Genomic DNA, 21,185 nt, shown 5'->3' with positions numbered 1-21,185 from the left:
TCACAAACTGTGAGATCATGACCTGAGTCGAAGTCAGACACTCAACTGACTGGGCCACCCAGGTGCCCCCAGAAAAGGAAAGTTTAGAATGGCACCAACATTTCTGGCTGGAGAATATGGATGGACAATACAAGGCATACCTAACAAGGGAAGAACTGACAAGGCTGGTGGCAGGGAGGGTGGAGAACCATATGAGGTCAGTGTTCACATACTGGGTTTAAGGTTCTGGGGACAAGCAGATAAATATAATCAACAGGCAAAAGGATGTCATCCCTGCAGATTCAGGTGAATGCTCTGCTCAGTTTAGTAATGGAGAGTGAAGCTACATATGGATGATTCGTCCCTGGCATGTGTTTCAGAGAAAACAGTACTATTTTCTCTTAATTGCTGTTTTCATTTGAAGGAATGAAGGTCAGCTTGAACAGAAGAAAGCCTGACGTGGTCCTACATAAGAAGGGCAAATGGATGGCCATCTAGAGGCGTAGGTAGTATTCTATTTCCTCTCTGTGAGCATATGAAGGGTGTGCTTACGGGCAGGAACACTGCCTGAGGACCATTCCAGACTTCATGCAAACAGTGTGAAAGTGTGACCATGCTATCTGAAAGTGGAGTTCTCCTTCATCATAAAAGGTTGGAGAGCTAGTGAAAGAAAAGGAGGGAAAAAAACCGTTTGCTTTCTATCCTATGCCTTTCTTTAAATCTACATCGTACTTACATATTCTGCTGCTGCTTATTAAATTGCATTACACTTACTGGTCTTTTCTGCCTCAGCCATTATTCTGTTAGCTCTGCTAGACCAGGTATGGGGATTTTTAAGGGTTGACTTCTCCACATGTTTCACTCTACATGGCACAGAGTTTGCAGTAGACACTTGCTAGATGGATCTATCAGGAAGAAGGTTTGTTTTTTTCCTTGCATCTTAGAGAAGACTGGTCATAATCTGCTCGGCCTCAGGATAATTTTAAACTGGGTGCACGTTTTGTTTAAATCCTTGATGTTTGCCTTGTTGGCTTGTTTGTTTCTCTGCTCGTATTCCTTGTCCAGCTCCACCCCTACTTGCTCTACTCCTCTAGCCCTACAAGGGTCTCTTTTTTTAAAATTGTAGGCAGTGCATACTTCTCTCACTCGCTGCCTCCAGGCTCTGCAGCAAGTCAGCCAAATCACTGACGGCCAGTTCAGGACTGCCAATTCACAGAAGGGCAAGGCAAAAACTGCCTAAAGGGTAAGCTAGCTCAGCCTAAGGGTTAAAGCCTTCGTCGTAGTCCTGTGGGTCAGACACTCAGACACAGGAGCAGAGAAGAGCTGGGTTTTATTCTGTTTTGTCTTGTTTTGTCTTGTTTTGTTTTGTTTTTGAGAGTAGTAAGGCCATTTGACAGTATTATCTGTCTACTTTTTAATAAAGATGAGAGAGTTGGCCAAAAGTTATCCTGTGAAGAAAAGAGCAGGAAATTATGCTCTACCTCTGGCCCATACGTAATGCTCCACTGACAGGCACATGCAACCTTTTAAATTTAATCCCAGTTCTCTGTTAATGTAGGAATGGCTAGTGTATAAAGAAAACACCATGTCTCCGAAGAACAGACTGCCTTCAAAGCTGATACTGTGCTGACAGTGAATTAGAAGGTCTTAGTGCAGCATGACAATGACTTTCATCATGAAACCTTTATGTGTGCCTGTCTCATGGTTTCTTTCTGCAGGGCATCAAATATGTTAGTACCATCAATGTAAAAATCCTTGTAGCTTTCACATATCATACATTTTAATTCAGTGATATTGATTTAAAATGACAGTGAGACTCTTTTTAGGTGAAGAAGAAGGAGAATTGGGAAAGCGACCGCCCTTTTGGGGCTTTGAATTCTGAGGCCACACAAAGCATTTCTATACCATTTTTCACTAAGTTTAGCCCAGTCGGTCAAACTAGAGAAGAAAACAGAATGTAATCTACACTGATAAATCATGCAAGGAAGCAAAATGCTCTTCCAATTAATCAGAACTTTATTTCCATTTTCTTAATCTTTGTGCTGTAAAACTGATAATATTAAGGTTTATTTTTTTTCTAAACAATTATATGATTTAAACAAACAATAGTATAGAAAGTCCTTAAATAATATTAAAACAATAAAAATATATTAATTGAATCCAACATCACATTTAAATATCTAATCTTAGTTAATGGTTTATCATTGTGTATAATATAGGTAAACATCAAAAAATAAGTTACCTACTAATGATAAGCGTCACTCATTTGCTTGTTCTGAGTTAGTAGAAGGCACATATTCTGAATTAAGTCACTAGATACCAAAATTCAAAAGAAAACCTTTTGTTTTTCAATAATAAGAAAATAAGAGTTCTGATGATTTCAGAGCTCGTTTAAGTGCACAGGACAAGATCTTAGCCTCACTCCTATGAAATATGTGCCTTTAAAATAACATCTTTCCAATAGGATTGGAGCATTTGCCAGTGATCAGACAATCCAGTATATTAGGGTCATAATATAAACTGAATAGTGAAAGGTTTTTTCTTTTCCTGTTTCTTCCTACACAGATAAACAGAGAGAGAAAAAGACAGACGAAGGTAGAGATATTTCTAAGATAATTACCACACCACAGGCTGTATGTGTTGGAGTGTGTGTGTTAGAATGTGTGTATGTTCCTGTATGTATATACTAGGGTGTGTGTGTGTGTGTGTGTGTGTGTGTGTGTGTGTGTGTGTGTGAAGCAAGAGACAGATAGACTGTGGGAGCCACACTGCGGATGACCTGATTGTAAATCCTAGCTTCACTAAATCCTGGCTACATAACTTTAAGGAGGGGCTTAACTTCTCAGAAAGCCTGGCCTTAAAACAGGATCAGAAAAGAATTTCATGGACTGTTAGAATTCAATGAATAAATAAATGGAAAGCCTTGAAACAGTGCCTGGTTCACAGCCTTATTACCTTATGGATTACCATTATCGAAGTTCTTCTAGCCTCTACCTGTCATAAATTATCCTAAAAATACTGGGTCAAATACATTGTTTAGAGAGCTTTTGGATCTATTTCTGCTTAAAAATATCATAATTACTAATGCCTCCATGAATGACCTTGGGGAAATAAGCTATGTGTGAAGTCACTTCCACATTTTAAAAAAGGTGGCTATGATGCCTGCCAACACTGGAGGAGGAGATCACAAGGAATGAATGAATCTGGCTCAAGTTTCTAACAAGGAGGATGACACAGTAATATTATGGTACCTTAATATTTCTTTGCCTTTATGTGTTACTTTGCATGAGTTTCAAAGCAAACCAACAACAAAACTGCTAAATCAGGGTTCCTTTCAAGAGAGATCTTTTTTTAAAGTGTGTGGGAGAGAATGAGCTGCAAGCAGCAAAAAATAGGAAAACATAAAGACAGAAAGGAGATCCATCTAATGAGAAAAAAAAATCAAGAAAGTAATATTCAAATGGTAAATTATTTTCCTTCCAATCTATTTCTTTCCAGGCTCAGCAGAAAAGGAGGGTTCCAGGCTCCTATTATGCATGTGCATATGAAATTAGGGATCTTAATCTGCCCTAGAATCATGAACGTTAAAATATCAGCTCTTATTTTACTTTGGTGATGTACAAAGAGGAGGTCATATCTATTTTAAGTTCCTTGGATTCCCTCTTAAATTTTAGGTTTTAAATAAATCTTCACTATTAGCTTATCCTATCATCATTTGTTTCCTTATGATTAGAGTCGAGTCCAAACATTAAAAAATCTGTTTATTTGTGGGCGAGTTGTCAACTTTTAGAGAGAACAGATACACCACTAAGAAATTTTGGAAACTTCTGTGTCCCACAACAGACTAGATTAGACAGACCAGAGAGCCTGAAACTTCTCTAAAATGCCTATTTAGATTTGCTCAAAAAGGAAAGGGGCCATCTAGGTTCCAGGAACGGACATGGAAGACAACGAGCTAGTACAGAGACAAAACTTGTGAAGAGGAAGGTGACTGCCGGTCTAGGTGATCAAGGAGCTTGAGGTTTGACATTCAGCATGGACCACAGACAATAAGGTAGCAATACCTGTAACAGAAAAGAGCTCTAGAAGAGCTCCACCCTCTGTGAAGGGTCAACCAAGAAAACAAATAAATATATCCACTTAACGTAGAGCATTAAGGACATTGTTCACTGCGGGTTCGAGGAAAATGGTGTTCTGTTTGTTTGTTTTTGGTAACTTTTAAAAATCTTTACCTGATTTGGGATTCAAATGTCAGAATCTGCACACCGTGGCAGTCCCAAGCCAGGAAATTATGAAAGCGTATCTAGCAGCAGGCTAGTAATAGCACAGAAGCATCTGGAAGAAGTAGAGGCAGGTCACTCTTACAATATTTTGAAGATTTAGATAACTTTATAATAAGCAATGACAAAATGTATAAGAAAGCAACCCACTATGACTGAGTGTCAGCACAGAAAACACACAACAGGAATAGAAAGCCAAGAGCTTAAAAATAATAAAAAAAAAGATGAACTGTAAAATAAGTAGGTTTAAAGTGACGAAAGACATAAATTAAAAAATAAACACTGAATAAGATACTGCATATACATGTAAGTAAACATATAAGAAAGCTAAATTCAAATTAGACACTGTTGAAGAGAAAACCAGTGAACTAGAAAACAGACAAGGAAACAGAATGGAGTAATAGAAAGATTTTGAAAATACTAGCAAGTGGCTAGGGGATGTAGATGATACAATAAGAAGGAACAACAGTTAACAGAAGTTCTGAGGGAGCACCTGAGTGGCTCAGGTGGTTAAGTGTCCAACTTTTAATTCCAAGTCAGGTCACTGATGGTTTTTGGAGTAGTGGGGGTCCGAAGCTGATGCTGAGAAAGAATTCTTGAGATGTCTTTGGTGCAAAAAGGTGATTTTATTAAAGCAGGGGGACAGGACCCATGAGCAGGGGCTGCACTGGGGTTGTGAAGAGTGACTGATGATATTATATGGAGTTGGGGGAGGTAAAGACAAAAGGAGGCCTCCAGAAGGACTTTGATATGCTAAAGAGGACTCACAAGATAGGAGGCCTTGCTATTGTCAAGCTAAGGTTATTTTTCCTATAGTGAGGACAGCAGGGGGTTCCTGGAGAAATGTTCTACTCTGTATTTGCCTCCAGTATTTGTCAATGGGCTGCAGCTTATAAAGGAATTTAATTTTACCTGCCATTTCCTTCTTGCCTTTGTTCCCCACATTACAATGGAGGGAAGGATGACGTTGGGGCTCCAAGAAACTAAGTCAGTAGGTTTCTGGAGATTAGGTTGATAAGATTGCCTTTTTCTTGTAACTTACTAAGACGTTTGTAAACTGATGGAGACTCATGTCCTGCATGACTGTGATTTCTTATCAGTTAACCATTTGTTTTCCCCTTTCCTGTGTTCTTGGGCAGCCAGGAGTGCCTGAGGAATGTCACACATATCCCACCCGGCTGGGGGGGGTGGTGTGTTTGTGAGTGTCAGCTTACCTTATGCTCCCTCATCAGTCATGATCACAGAGTTTGTGAGAGGGAGCCCCACATCTGGCTCTGTGCTGACAGTGCAGAGTCTGCTTGGGATTCTCTCTTTCTGCCCCTCTACTCACACGCACACACTCTCTCCAAATAAATAAATAAATAAACAAACTTAAAAACAACAACAACAACAACAACAAAAATCAAACATAAGTTCTGAGACAGAGAGGGAGGGAGGGAGGAGGGGTGAGAGAATGAAAGTAAGGACAGTGGGAATATGTTAATATTTTAAAAAAAGAACGGCCGAGAATTTCCCAGAATTGACGAAAAACAGGAGTCCTTGGATAAAAGGCGAGGTGAGTGTGATTAACAAGGAAAAATCCACAGCTGGGGGCCGTCATAATGGAACAGCTAATGACCAAAGAAGAGAGAAGCTCCTGAAAGCAAGCAGGATGAAGAGCACATGAGCTGCTAAATACTAATACTTATGCCAACAGCTGAATTTAGAGGACTCAGTGCTACAGCAGACACCAGAAGATCATGGAATGATATTATTAAAAGGCTGAGAGGAAATAACTGTTTGCTTAGAATCCTCTGCCCAGTAAATCTAAAATGGAGAATCAAATACATATTTTTCAAAGCAAAAACAAAGAGAGGCTTCTACTAGCTGTTCTTACCTAAAAAACTCAAGGATGTACTTTGGGAATATGGAAATGTAGGCAGAAAGGAGTGGGAAATAAAGGTGAGCAAAAAACGGAAAACGTTATCAGTTAATCTAAATAAGCGTCGTTAGCATAAAACAGTATAGAAATGACTACTGTAAGGCATATAAGCCAAGACGAGTCTAAAATATTGGACAGTTAGGTATTGAACAGAGTTAAAACATGCTAGGATCCTTTTATTGGTCAAGAGACATCTAGGAATACCGTGTATGCATGTAAAACCTGCATTTTAGAAACATGCACTGGGAGAAATCAAGCAGGCATGTTAACAACTGAATGTAGTCTCTAAAAAGTAGAACAATGTGTGTGTGTTTCAAACAAGGTAAGGGGATTCCACAAGGAAAATCAGAGACTCCCACCTTTAAGATGCTGAATTTTGCATGGGAAAGACATAGCTACAATTTCCTACAACAAAAAAGAAACAAAAATCTGCTTCATCCTCTCTGTCCTACGTTTTGTATCTTCTCCCCTTTACAGCCTTAGTAGAGGCAAAGAGTTCCCATAAACTTACATGTTTCCTAAACTTTAGAAAGCACAGTGCTGGGCGCTGCCAAAAACATATAAACAAAAACAGAATCTATTATTCAACATGTGCTCAGAGAGCTCGAACAAATGTCTGCAAACTTGCCAATACATGTGCTTTAGGTTATGGCCACCCCACTCAGACTCACTTATATCTAAAAGACAAGTGTCTTAAAAACAAAGTGAGTGTAACCAGAAAAACATTTACATAGCTCCCATGCTTACTGCTCTCTGAAAAAGATACCCATCTTTGTTCCCTTGCTGTTAGCATCTGAGTTTCTGAATACAAAAACCATCAAGTGAAAACAGGAGGGCCACAAATACCAAACAAAGCATCCAGGCTTGACGTTCAGCCTTCCAGGGAACAATCCACCTTCGCATGTAAGGAGTATAAATTCACGAGATAACAGAACAATTGAAGAAATGGTTATAGGAGCCACGTTGCTGCTAGAAGAAAAAATGCACTCAGCGGGATAAAGGCAACAGAAAGAGAATGCAATTAAGAAATGTAATTGTAACTAAGAACAGGTCAAGAGATATTGTTTAAAACAAAACAAGAAAACACACTAAGGGTTCTTTTATTTCTTTAAGAAAGGGCCTAAGGAGGGGGAGAATGATGTGTGAGCTTTTGACAAATCTGTCTCTAGCAGTAAATTCTTGAGTTCATAAGAAATAGACTGAGATCAGAGGCTTTTAAGCGTCAGGGAATATGCCATTCAAGATGCTTCTGGGGGAAGAATAACTTGTAAAACCAGTAGTCTGTCGCTCTTCTTTTGTTTTGATGCATGGAGAGCCAGTACAATAGTTAAGTAATCTATAATACCTCCCTAATTTTTTTTCACAAAGCCTGAAGCCCAGGAATGAGAAATGATGCACTCGGGAAAATTATTTTTAAATGGGCAGAGTTTGTGTGGGATCATACTTTTCTCCATCTGCCCATGTAAGATGCCTGATAATGCACAACAAAGACTATTGTAATGCATCGGTACTGAGTCATATTTTAAATCCTTACTGCTTGCAGTTCCAACTTACTATAAGATGTTCAGAGAATCCTTTAAGATGACAGTCATGAACTTGCTTAAGAACCTAGCTATAAGGGGCATCTGGCTGACTCAGTAGGAAAAGCATGTGACTTTTTTTTTTTTTACATTTTTTTCACATTTTATTTATTTTTGAGAGGGGGAGGGAAGAGCGAGAAAGAGGGAGACACAGAAGCCAAAGCAGGGTCCCGGCTCCGAGCTGTCAGCTCAGAGCCCAACGTGGGGCTCGAACTCATGAACCATGAGACCATGGCCTGAGCTGAAGTTGGATGTTTAATCGACTGAGCCACCCCTGCATCCCAGCATGTGACTCTTGATCTCCGGGTTGTGAGTTTGAGCCCCACGCTGGGTGTACTTAAATAAATTAAGGAAACTTTAAAAAGAAAGAACCTAGTTATGATATCTACATGGCTCTACCAAATTCATCAAATGGCACTTATTAAGTATCTGCTAGTTGAAACAATGAGTTCACAGTATTGGGATCATATATGGATTATATGCGACTAGTATTCAGGGCCACTGAGTACGAGGCCAAGTTAAATCCCTATATGCCTCTGTTGCCTAATGTGCACAATAGGGGAAATGATAAATGAACACCCTGCATATCTCACGAAGTAGAAATGAGTGAAAATAAAAGGACAGAATATAATGAAATTGGGCCACTGACTGAAGAAGTATATTAATTAGCCATCCAGGCTAAAATAGAGAGTTTCTTCTACACTTTGCAGAAATTCCTCCAGACATAAATTTAATACCATAATGCAACTTCCATTTAAACATTTTTATTTCAAGTGATGAGCTTTAAATGAGGTACAGAAACCTAATTTATTTCCAAAGTCAGATACTCAGATTATCACATCAAAGGGAAATTATGTATGACTGAATTCTAAATAAATAAAACTTCCTATTTCATTGCCAACTTATTTTGATGCTAACTGTAAAAAAATGACTTTTTTAGCTTTTACTCTACAAATTATGGAGAGAGGCCAGATGAATACAAAAATTACAATGTATTATCAACTTTTGAACTTGATTTTCAGTCTGCCTTATCTTTATCACTTACTACGGACCAAAATACTCAATCTCTGGGCTATCATTAGGTTTATCTTTTTTTTTTTTAACATCTTTATTGAGGAATAATTTGCATGTGACAAAATTCACCCACTTAAGTGTACAATTCTTTTCTGGTAAATGATTTTCAGTAAATTGACAGAATACGGTTAATGATATCGGAAGAGCAGTGTAACAGGATAGATGGTAACTACACTTGTGGTGTATACAGCAGAAAACAGAACCCTGTCAAATCACTACATTGTACACCTGAAACTGATGTGACATTGTGTGTCAACTGTACTCAAACAAACAAACACCAACGAAACAAAACAAAACAACAACAAAAATCAACCCAGAACATCCTGGATGCAGAGACAAAGTAGCAGAACTAGATTACTACCATCAATCTACTACTCTTGCTGCTAACATGTCAGTCCTCTTGAATAGGACACTAGACACATCACAGAAGAACATGAATGATAAATTCACCCACTTAAGTGTACAAGTCTTTTCTGGTAAATCATTTTCAGTAAATTGACAGATGTGTGCAACTTTTGATGTAATCTAGCTTTCAGATTTGCATCACCCCTTAAAAAGACGTCTCAAGGTTATGTGCAGTCAACCCCTAGTCCCAGGCCACCAATACTCTACTTTCCAACTCTAGAGACTGTTTTTTTATGGATATTTCATATAAACCGAAACCTATACTATGTGGTCTTTTATATCTGGCTTCTTTCACTTCGCAGAATGTTTTTGAGGTTCTTGATTGTTGTAGCATGTATCAGGAGTTGGTTACTTTTTTTTTTTTTTTTAAACGTTTATTTATTTTTGGGACAGAGAGAGACAGAGCATGAACGGGGGAGGGGCAGAGAGAGAGGGAGACACAGAATCGGAAACAGGCTCCAGGCTCTGGGCCATCAGCCCAGAGCCCGACGCGGGGCTCGAACTCACGGACCGCGAGATCGTGACTTGGCTGAAGTCGGATGCTTAACCGACTGCGCCACCCAGGCGCCCCAAGAGTTGGTTACTTTTTATTGCTGAATAACAGTCTCTTGCATGGATATTTAATATCTATATTTATCTATCATATTTCATATGATAGATATTTGGATTGTTTCCAGTTTTGGGCTATTATTAATACTTCTATGGATATCATAGTCCATGGTATGTACTGAATTATACTCATCATATGCCCATGCTCACGTGCACGGTTCCAAATACCCATAGTGTTTATTCAGCCTTGGGGAAGTTGGTGTTGAGATATATAAACCATTGATTTAGACTTTCTAAGTGCTCTGTGATTGTTTTAAAGTTTTGAGGTGAAGAGAAACAGGAGTGTAAAGTGGTTAGGAGTACATAGTCTAGAGGTGGACTTCTTAGGTTTGTAAACCAGTTTAACATTGTATTAATTCTATGTTAGACAAGTCATTAGTGTCTTTGATTTTCTTGACTGCAAAATGGGGATAATGACAATGCCTCTTTTATTTTTTTATTTCTTTTTTTAAGTTTATTTACTTATTTTGAGAGAGAGAGAGAGAGAGAACACGAGGAGGGGAGGGGCTGAGAGAGAGCGGGAGAGAGAGAATCCCAAGCAGGCTCTGCACAGTTGGCACAGAGCCTGATGTGAGGCTCAAACTCACAAACCAAGAGATTGTGACCTGAGCTAAAATCAAGAGTCAGACGCTTAACTGGCTGAACCACCCAGGCGTCCCTGACGATGTCTCTTTTATAAGCTTATAGTGAAGGTTAGATGATAAACAGGCTTTGCGCAGTGCTCACTAGATATTAACTATTATCATTACTGCTGTGCACCAAATCATCATGGAAATAATTTTTAAGAGGTTAGTACTGCTAGTAAAATAAGATGTTTAGATTTCTCAATCTATTTTCACACTAAGAGACACAACTATCGCTTTTGCTTAATAGAATACACTATCAAGCACGAACACCGTATGTTTTCATACAGAGAGCAGGCAAATAACTATTTTCCTGTCTGGCCACCCCCACAGTGATGGCCTGGGGAAGAATATCTAGTAACCACTAGGCAAATAAACTATTGGGATTACATCAAAATAAAAAAGTTTTGCACAGCAAAGGAAATGATCAATAAAACAAAAGGACAATCTACTGGAGGTATTTGCAACTGATATATCTGATAAGGGGTGAATATCCAAAATATATGAAGAATACAACAGAACACCAAAAAAAAAAAAAATCTGATTAAAAAATGGGCAGAAGACCTGAATAGATAATTTTTCAAAAAAGAAATACAGATGGCCAACAGACACATGAGAAGACGTTCAACACTGCTAATCATCAGGGAAATGCAAATCAAAACCACAGTGAGATATCATCAAACACCAGTTGGAATGGCTAAAATCACAATGACAAGAAATAACAAAGGCTCGCAAGGATGTAGAGGAAAACAGTCCCTCGTGCAGTGTTGGTGGGAATGCAAACTGGTGCGGCCACTGTAGAAAACGGTATGGAGGCTTCTCAGAAAATTAAAAACGGAACTACCATAAGATCCAGTAATTGCACCACTGGGTGTTTACCCAAAGAAAACGAAAACACTGTTTTGAAAAGATACATGTATCACTAACATATATTGCAGCATTATTTACAACAGCTAAGATTTGGAAACAACCTAAGTATCTTTCAACAGATGAATGGATGAGGAAAATGAAACATAAACATATATATATATGTGTGTGTGGGGAGGGATATTCTATAGATGTTCCATATTCCACACTCATTAAAGGGATGAGATTGTGCATGTGCAACAACACGGATGGACCTAGAGCGTATTATGCTAAGTGAAATAACTCAGACTGAGAAACACAAAAACCATAGGATTCAGCTCATAAGTGGAATTAAAACAAATGAACAAAACAAATGAATAAGCAAACAAACGAAAAGCCGAATCAGACCTAGAAATATAGAGAACAAACTCATGGGTGCCAGTGGGGGGAGGGTTGCGGGATGTGCAAAATGGGTGAGAGAGAGGGAGATACAGGCTTCTGGGTGCAGGATGAAACAGGGGGAAAAAAGGGACAGCATAAGGAATACGGCTAATGATATTGGGATAGCAGTGTAACAGGACAGATGGTAACTACACTTGTGGTGTATACAGCAGAAAACAGAACCGTGTCAAATCACTACGTTGTACGCCTGAAACTGATGTGACATTGTGTGTCAACTATACTCAAAAAAACCCCCCAAAACAACAACAAAACAAAACAAAACAACAACACCAAAAACCAACCCAGAACATCCTGGGTGCAGAGACAATGTAGCAGAACTAGATTTCTACCGTGAACATGCTTCCTGCTAACACGTCAGTCCTGTTGAATAGGACACTAGACACGCCACAGAAGAGAATGAATGACAATAAACAGAAAATGCAATGACATAGCTTTCTCAGCTTAATTAGTTTATTTAACAAATATAGAGTGCATACTATGGGCTGGGAATAATTCTTAATCCTTCAAAGATAGTAATTTAATCTTCATCACAACCCAATAAAGCGTATCTATTTATTACCTCCAATTTCAGATGAGATCAGTAAGGCACAGAGAGGTAGGGTAATTTGACCAGTGTCACACTGCAAGCCAGTAACAGACCAGAAAACAGAGCTCCAGGGTGTAGTTCACACCATTGTACTTTGCTATCTATTTTACTGGGAGACAGACACATGTGACTGAAGCAAGACATATTCCCAGAAAAGACAAGTAGAAGCATCATCAGTTTGTTCTGCACACAGACCAATTTCCTTTCATCATACTATGTGATTTACTTTAAGCCACAGGAAAAGGCTTCTTTCAAAGATGAGTGAAATAAGAAAGGTCTAAATTATACCCTACTTTCAGTTTCATCTTAAATTCTGTTATCCATTCTGTATAAATGTAATACTGAAAAAGTCAAGCTTTGCAAGTTCAAAGATGTGATTCTTCACATGCCAGAAAGGATCCCAATCCTGACCATAAGAACATTTTCCCTCTTACCAATCACTTTTTCACTGTCCGTGAATTGAGACAGCAATAGACCCTCTGAGGAAAAACATTCCCAATTTTGAAAAATGTTGCACAATTTACGCCCTCCCTGGAAGATCGTGGTGCACATTAACACTTTTGACTTTTTAATTACATAAGCATTAAGTACATATGTGTAAAATTTAAAACCTACAGAAAAACAAAATGCAGCCCTACATTAATTAACATGATAAAGGCTCTGAAAAGTCTTGATATGTAGAAACCTGACTAAATTTGTTTAGTGCAGCATTTCTCAAAATGTTAAGATAATGCAGTTTGTATTTCTCCTATGAAACACCTATTGATCTATATTGGAAAACAATGCCCTAGGTGGCTAACCAGTCTATAACAGATCGATGCAATTATTTCTTCTTCATTTTTTAGGCTTATTTATTTATTTTTGAGAGAAAGAAAGAGAGAGAGAGAAAGCATAGGGGAGGGGCAGAAAGGAGAGAGAGAGAGGGAGAGAGAGAGAGAGAGAGAGAGAGAGAGACAGAGAGAGAATCCCAAGCAGGCTCTGCACCGTCAGTGCAAAGCCTGATGTGAGGCTTGAACCCACAAACCATGAGATCATGACCTGAGTCGACATCAAGAGTCGGACGCTTAACAGACTGAGCCACTCAGGCGCCCCATAATGAAAAGTTAATCGAATGCAATCTTTGAAGCCTGCATGAGACAGATGACAGTTAATAATATATGGCAACATGAGTTAACTGTCAAGATGAAAATAAAGAGAGTAATATTCGCTAACATCATTAGAGGCTTATCGTGCTCCAGACACTGAATGTTCTACGTGGATTACCTCATTTAATGTTCAAAACAACCATAAAAGGCAAGCATTTATTTATTGATTCTTGTTTCATACAGAAGAAACTGAGTAATATGCTCAAGGCATGCACTTAGAAAGAGGCAAAGGTGGACTTTAGATACATGCATTTTAAACCCAGAATTCATCTTCCAGTAATTAAAGCAAACTGCCTTCCACTGTGTCCTAGGCAATCCTATCACTTACACATGCAGAATCCCAAGTCACAGGAATAAACTCGGGAATAGGTAATTGTTATGCAGAACTACCAAGGAAAATCTAGGAAAAATAATAGGGTTTATTCACCATAATTTATGTCAAGTCTGGATACCTTTGTTACCATAAAACCTTTCCATTTGTGTGTGTCTCCTTTCGCTTTACGAAGGAGCCCGATGATTGGAACATTTTTATTTTCTTCTTCCCTATCCAAAAATAACTGCAGTGACAGCACATTTTCAAATGGTGGTATATTCTACACATAGCTGAAAATAAAAAAAAAATGTATCTGCAGTCAAAGAATTATTTCATATTACTTTTCATTTTTCTTTGGAAGGATTATTCATACATTAATCCCTAATTCCAAAATACAAAATATGTTGTGTTTGTGAGTGAATAGTGTGATTTTTTTTTTATCATTTTCTCCCTACTGCATACTTTTCAAAGTGCTAACATTAAGTTTCTGCAAATCAAATTCTATTTTGCCATATAGACTTTTAAGAAGCGAAAAGAAAGTCATGCAAAAAGCACTTGATTTAAAGACCGGAAAAAGTTACTAAAATATGGAATGCCAACTTCTAAAAAATGCACACTTGTCATGTTTTGTTCTCAGAAGACAATATAGAAGTAATGAGTAAGGCACTTCTGCAGCTCTCCGTAGCGTCTTCATTCCCTGGTGACCTCTTTAGAGCATCTGAAAATGGGGGGGGGGGGGGGACAAAAAACCTATCTGTAGAAAGAATCTTTTTCTTTCACTCCATACATACTTCTTGAGCCATTACTTTCCTAGATGTTGAGGATTCTGTAGTGAAAAGAAATGATAAGGTCCGTACCCTTAAGGAACTTCCATTTGGCAGGGAGGAGACGGTCAGAAATTAAAAAAAAAAACAAACGCATAAATGAGAAATCACAGAGTGGTTGGTAACTGCCACGAGAAAAGCTACAGAGAGACAACTGTGTGCCAAGTGGCTGAGTGTGTGATAGGGAGTGACAGAGACACATATGGACAGTGACAGCTCAGGCTGATGGTCTGAAAGAGGTACCATAGCCACTGGGGGCTAAAAGAGTGGAAGGGGCCAGTCATGTGCATACTAGTAGCAAAGGCCTGGAAGCACGAATGAGTCTGGGAAGCCCAAAGAACCCAAAGAATAGTTTGCGTTGGTAGAGAAGAAGGTAGAGGCATCTGACTGATAGGTGAGTTCTAGGGTCCATGGGGCCACAGCAGACTGACCACAAGGTACACAAACACGGTAAGGAAACTGAAGGAGCCCTGGTGACAATAGGAGGCCACAGTTTTCAAAATGGGCTGACACTCCTTCTCTCTCTCTCTCTTTTTTTAATGTTTATTTTTGAGAGAGACAGAGAGAGCAGGGGAGGGGCAGAGAGAGAGCGTGACACAGAATCCAAAGCAGGCTCCAGGCTCCGAGCTGTCTGCACAGAGCCCTACGCGGGTCTCAAACTCACGAACCATGAAATCATGACCTGAGCCAAAGATGGATGCTTAACCGACTGAGCCGCTCAGGCACCCCATCGTTCTTTTCTGCTTCACCCCCTACTTTGGGTGCTCTGAGGAAAATGGATTGTAGGATGGCAAGGGAGGAAGCAAGGTCCGCTTAGGAATTCATAAGGATGGTCTACTTAAGAGGGGAGTGAAGATGGTAAACAGGAGTCAGGATATGTTCTTCAGTCAGATTTGACAAAACTTCCTAGTGGATAAGACACGCACGGTGAGTCCAAAGGAGGAAGCAAGAACGATCCCAAGACTTTGGGCCCTGGCAGCTGGTGCGATTATGGAGTGATTTACTGACAGTGAGGAAACTGAAGAAAGAGAAAGAAGAGTGGCAGATCTAGGCATTGATTCTTAAGTTCTTCTTTTGACATGTTTATTTCGCAACACCAATCAAACGTCCAACAGAGATGATGCGTGGGCTCTGGGGAGAGGTCAGGGTCAGGGCTGTGAATCTGGGAGTTACTCACAGCTGCTGATGGAGCTTTGAAGGACTAGATGAGGTTAGCATGGAGGGGAGGAAGGAAGAGAGCTCTCAGATTGAATATGTGGGCCCAGCAACATCCAGTGGTGGAGGAAGCCAGAAAGATTCAGCCAACAGCACTACGGAGGGGTGGCCAGTCAGAGGGGAAACGTGAATTGACCAGTTCAGCACCTAGAACCTTGGCAGGTACCACAACAATAACCAAAGAGGAGAGCATTCTGGCTTTATTTCACCTACAGCTTTGCGTTTATACCAAGGTCACTGGCCGGCATCATTAGAAGTACTTGTGTGCCGCCTAAGGTTGAATGTACACAATACTTGTCCAGAATAACTTCCACAGTGTTTTGATTTAACAATAAAATCAAACAAGCCCGTCTCAGAAGCACACTTTCCTGCAGGTTATCAATCACTGCACACATCTGTGAAGAAATGCAACATGGCCACAGAGCTGCTTCATCATTGCACCTGCGGACGTTGCTGCCATTATGCTCTACAAGGTTTCACTCTTACCATGTTCAAGGTCATTCGCGTGGATGAATAAATTTAAGATCAATTTCATTCACTGTTTTGTTAGGGAACTGCACAATACTGCAAAAGTTCTGCTACATAGTCCTCATATTCTTCTTTTCACTTCACTAACTGAAAAAGGAGACTCCACTGTGGCTGGCAAGTTCGTTGCACATCCCATGTTTAAAAATTCTGAGGACTACTGAACAATACTTATGTTATGTTTTGAGCCACACTTGTTTTAGTTCCTCTCTACCATCACTATTCATCCTTATTTCCTGTACTCGAATTACTACTTCGTATCTTCTCTCTGATTTACTTCCAACTCCCTTCACTTACATTGCTTTTATACATATATATATATATATATATATGTACGTATATACATATACAAATATATATATACACATATATACGTATATACATGTATGTATGTATATGTATACACACACACACACACACACACACACACACACACACACACACACTGCCATACTCTGAACCTATCAAGGGCAAAACCATGTTTTGGTAATCTTCACATCTCTCACTTCTAACAAAGTGCCCAGTACAAAGCACATTTTCACCAAGTGTTGAGTGAATGCGTGAATTAAGTAATCTACTAAATTAGTTCAAACTGTTCTTTTTTAGTTTGACAAAAATGATAAAGCTATCAAAGGACTGCTTTATTATATTTAAATTACACACTTAAGAGAAATTTTCAATTTTCCTATTGCTGAGATTTATCAGTCTTCCAAACTGTCCCAACTTTAATTTGGATATGTAATTTTCATCAGTGTGCTGGTATAATAAACCATTTTGAGTGACAACTGCTATTCAATTGACATTAGACTTTTTTTTTCTTAGCCTTAGGAACTAGCAATGTGGTTGAACTCAATAGCATCATTAAATGTTGGATTTTCTCTTTTGTTCAGTGTGGCAAATACTTCTGAAGAAGTATTTTAAAATTTAGAGTCCTGGGGTGCCTGGATGGCTCAGTCAATTAAGCATCTGACTTTGGCTCAGGTCATGATCTCATGGTTCATGAGTTCTAGCCCCACATTGGGCTCTTTGCTGTCAGCACAGAGTCTGCTTCAGATCCTCTATCCCCCTCTCTCTCTGCCCTTTCTCCATTCTCTCTCTCTCTCTATCTCAAAAATAAAATAAAAACATTAAAGTAAAATAAAGTAAAATTTATAGTTCTTATAAGCATTATGAAAAGTTACCATAAATTCTATATCACTATTTCTACTAGTCAACTTTATAATTATTTCAACAGTGAATTCTCTGTTTTCAACGAACTATCCTCAGCTAAAAGAGTTAAATATTAGACCTGAATGTTTTTCCTAGAAAAATTATAAATGAGTTGGAGAGGTTCTATCACTGTCTGCTAAGTACAACAGAAATCTTAAAGGTACAAAATACTTCACTGGAGAGGAGATACACTGTCTGGTTGGAGATTACCAAGACTTTATTCTGATGGAAAATGCTAAGCCTGCAGTGCTCTGCTTTTTCTGTAAAAGTCATATCAAACAGAATACATGGAAATGAGGCCCTGAATTCTCTGGCTCACTAGGTCAGCTGAAGGTCTTAGGAACTCATATTGAATAAGTGACTTGCAAAATATTAATCATCAGTTAATATAAGAGCTAGAATATGAATTTAAGAAATCTTCATTTCTAGTCTTATCTTCACCATGTGATTTGATCTTGGTTGTGTCATTTAGTTTTATGGTGAAATCACATTATTTATTAAAAAGAAAAGTAAAATAAAAAGCAATTCTAAATATTTCTACATGAGTATTGCCTATCAATATAAATATAGACAGGTTTTCTAATCTCTTTCTCCTGATTTAGTCAAAAACTTACCTTTACTTTCCACTGGGTATGTTTTTATATTTACATAGACCTCAATAACTTGTATTTTATTTATCTGAAAAGTGGAATTTGAGAAGATAGGTATAGCTAAATTGCAACTAGCATTCCTTCTTGTTTTACAAGTAGGACATATTAAAATGAAGACAATTCGTGGTGTGAGTCCTGTTAAAAACCAGTGTGATTATTACAACTCCATATCTGAAAAAAATGTTTACTAATTACATTATTGAATTCGCTGTACAGGTGAATTAACAGGCTCTCAACTACAAAATTGATACTCTCAGAGGAATTCATTTCAAATAGGGCATTTCCAAACACACAACCAAAGGATGTAACTGATTAAAGAAAAATAGAAAAATATTAGACCTGAATATAGGTCTGAATTAGACCTGAATAGACCTGTTTGAAAACAGGTCAAAATATTCCCAATATTTGACATTATCCAGACATCTTTTACTTTTGGTTTTACATTTAATAAATTTTCTCTTCAAATTCAATAGTTAACTGACCATGGCATCTTTCAGATTTTATCTAGTGTGGAAAAATTTAGTATTCATATTTAACACAAAGGATAACTGGAGTCCTGCATAGATAGGAACACTGAAATAAAATTATTACTCCAGAAGCATCACAGCTTAGTAAGTAATAAGCCCGTATTCTTTCATATATAGAAAAGTACTGATACCAACGAAATCTTTATTGTTACCCTTTGATCGTGGGAAAATAAAAATTTGCAACAAACGAACATTGTTGACCTTGACTGTACATGTTTTCACTTCATTAAGGATTCACAGCTGTTAAAGGTAATGATCCTTCTTATGGTCACATATGGTGTGGCCGACTATCCCTGAATTATGAATGAGTTCTAAACAACACAAATCAACTTTTAAGGGGAAAAAATGAGCATAATTCAATATTGGTTCTAAATAATCATATATTGTATGTAATTTTTGTTTTTTTAATGGCCCAAATGACTAGTTGTCTGTAGTCAATATTATAAAGGGAAGTTATGGAAATGTAAACTAGTTTTGTTCATAAAAAGCATAGGTATGCTAACATGAACCCATTAATCCTGGCACCTTGAAAGTTAAATCCTACAATTAAATAAACAGTATAAGTATTCCTTAAAATACCTTTGGAGCTCCACAGAGCAAACAATGCTTAATTTCATGGTATTATCATAGATATTTTCCTCTAGGGAATTTAAACATAAAACATAACTTCTATGTTGTGAAAATGACATATGACAACTTATATGGTGATAACTAGTGTTGTGATTGTTACCTGTTTTCAAGGTCATTATTTAGTAACTTGAATATCCAAACATCTAATTGTTAATTACCATTTCTGTATACATTTAGAATAACAAATGATATACTGGACTTGCATGTTTCTTAGAAATGCTGGTATGTGTTGTCCAATTCCCTGTGAGCGTCATGTCAGGGTGGGGCTGACCTTCTCGGACATTTCCTGGTATCCTGTTGTCTGCCTGCAGCACTGTTTCCCTGTTTCATCATGTGGGGAGGTGGGAGTAGGTTATGGAGCTTCTGTTAAAAAAATTAGAGAACTTTTAAAAATAGCGTATTGACTTTAGACTTTTCCAAACACACTGAACTGAACAGGTGCAGGAGATTATGAAGGGAGGAGGGGGAAGCATGAGTCAGGATGAAGGAACTGGCTGTAGCAATGGAGATGCGCACACAGATGAGAGAGAGGAGAAGTTCACATATGAAGTGTGTGCAAGGAGCAAATGCACATGCAGGGGGCTGCATCATGTGGCTGAAAACATAAGAATGGTGGTATAGAGATCAATCAATAAAATGTCCAGGAACTTTTCACTGACTACCTGGTCTTTCTAACAAAAGCTTGCTATATAGCAAGTCACTGGAAGTTTTCCTGAGACTAACACATAACCGGTTTTGTTCTGCACACATTAATCGATGCTGTTTTAGTATTGCTGCCCAATGAGTCATTAATGTACAAAAATAAGGACCAGCTCTAGAGACAGTGATCAGGAAGAGGAGGGGCATTCGGTCAAGTGCCAGAAACCAATATAAATACCCCACAAGCAGTGTGGTGGTGTTGAGTAGCATCTGGAAACCAGAGAGCAATCCTCAAATATTTGAAAGGATGTCTTTTCTTAGGAAACCAAGACTGGCTGTGTGAGGGGCTAATGGACTGAACCAACCTCAGAGAAACATCCCCTAGAGCCTGTTAACAAAAGACTACACTAAATCTGAGCGACAGATGAACTTAGAGCAGAGGCTAAGTTTGGCAGTGCTATTGTAAAATCTCCAAGTACCAGAGGGTAGTGAATACAGAGCCCATGGCCTGTGAGGTCTAAATACAGAGTTGATGGTCCATAAGGTTTCACCCAATCCAGAGATGCTAGATCACTGCTCCCGAAATATGGAGTCCTCAGTCCCTGCCTTAAACCTCCAGCAGCAGGTTCTTCAAATACTGAAGTTGCTCTATTTGTACCTTGTTCAAACTAGGTATCCACAAAAGGACATGAGCTGTGTCATTCAGTCTGCCCAATCATTCACTCATTCTGTCACTAACTACCTACAGAGCCCCGTGCTTTGTCAGTACTGGTAAAGAGAAAGGGCACAATGTTCTCACTATCTAGCTTCTTCCCGTTCAAGTCTTGATTTTCTTTATCTACAAAATAACTTTGAATATTTAATAGTAGAGGAAATGCAAAAGCATACTTTGGAATAAGCTCAAGGCAGTTAACTTTATCACTTGTCTGCTTATGATGAATACTCACTCATTCATGAAATACTCACTGAACACCAATTATGTGCCAGGAGCCCTTCTAATTCTGGGGAATAAAACACCCAGAATCCCTGACCACACTTTTATTATATACATGTGGATTACAGGAAACATTTCTGTTAATAATGAATTATAATTATAAAATTTGAATGTAAAAATTACTAATTTAAAAAATAATCAGAGATTCA

At 38.4% G+C, this 21,185-nt stretch overlaps 1 protein-coding gene across 1 annotated transcript in view; it reads right to left on the bottom strand.

Annotated features, from left to right (window-relative positions):
- Nucleotides 1–21,185, bottom strand: part of PRR16 (proline rich 16) — a 203,588-nt gene that overhangs the window by 44,947 nt on the left and 137,456 nt on the right. The gene's annotated exons all lie outside the window — the stretch shown is intronic.

This window comes from Lynx rufus, unplaced genomic scaffold (genome assembly GCF_022079265.1).
Source record: "Lynx rufus isolate CCGP_SWC_20201006 ecotype Redwood Valley unplaced genomic scaffold, mLynRuf1.p SCAF_1, whole genome shotgun sequence".
NCBI lineage: Eukaryota > Metazoa > Chordata > Mammalia > Carnivora > Felidae > Lynx > Lynx rufus.
Note: the sequence above shows the minus strand (reverse complement) of the source record. Positions and strands in the feature narration are given on the sequence as shown.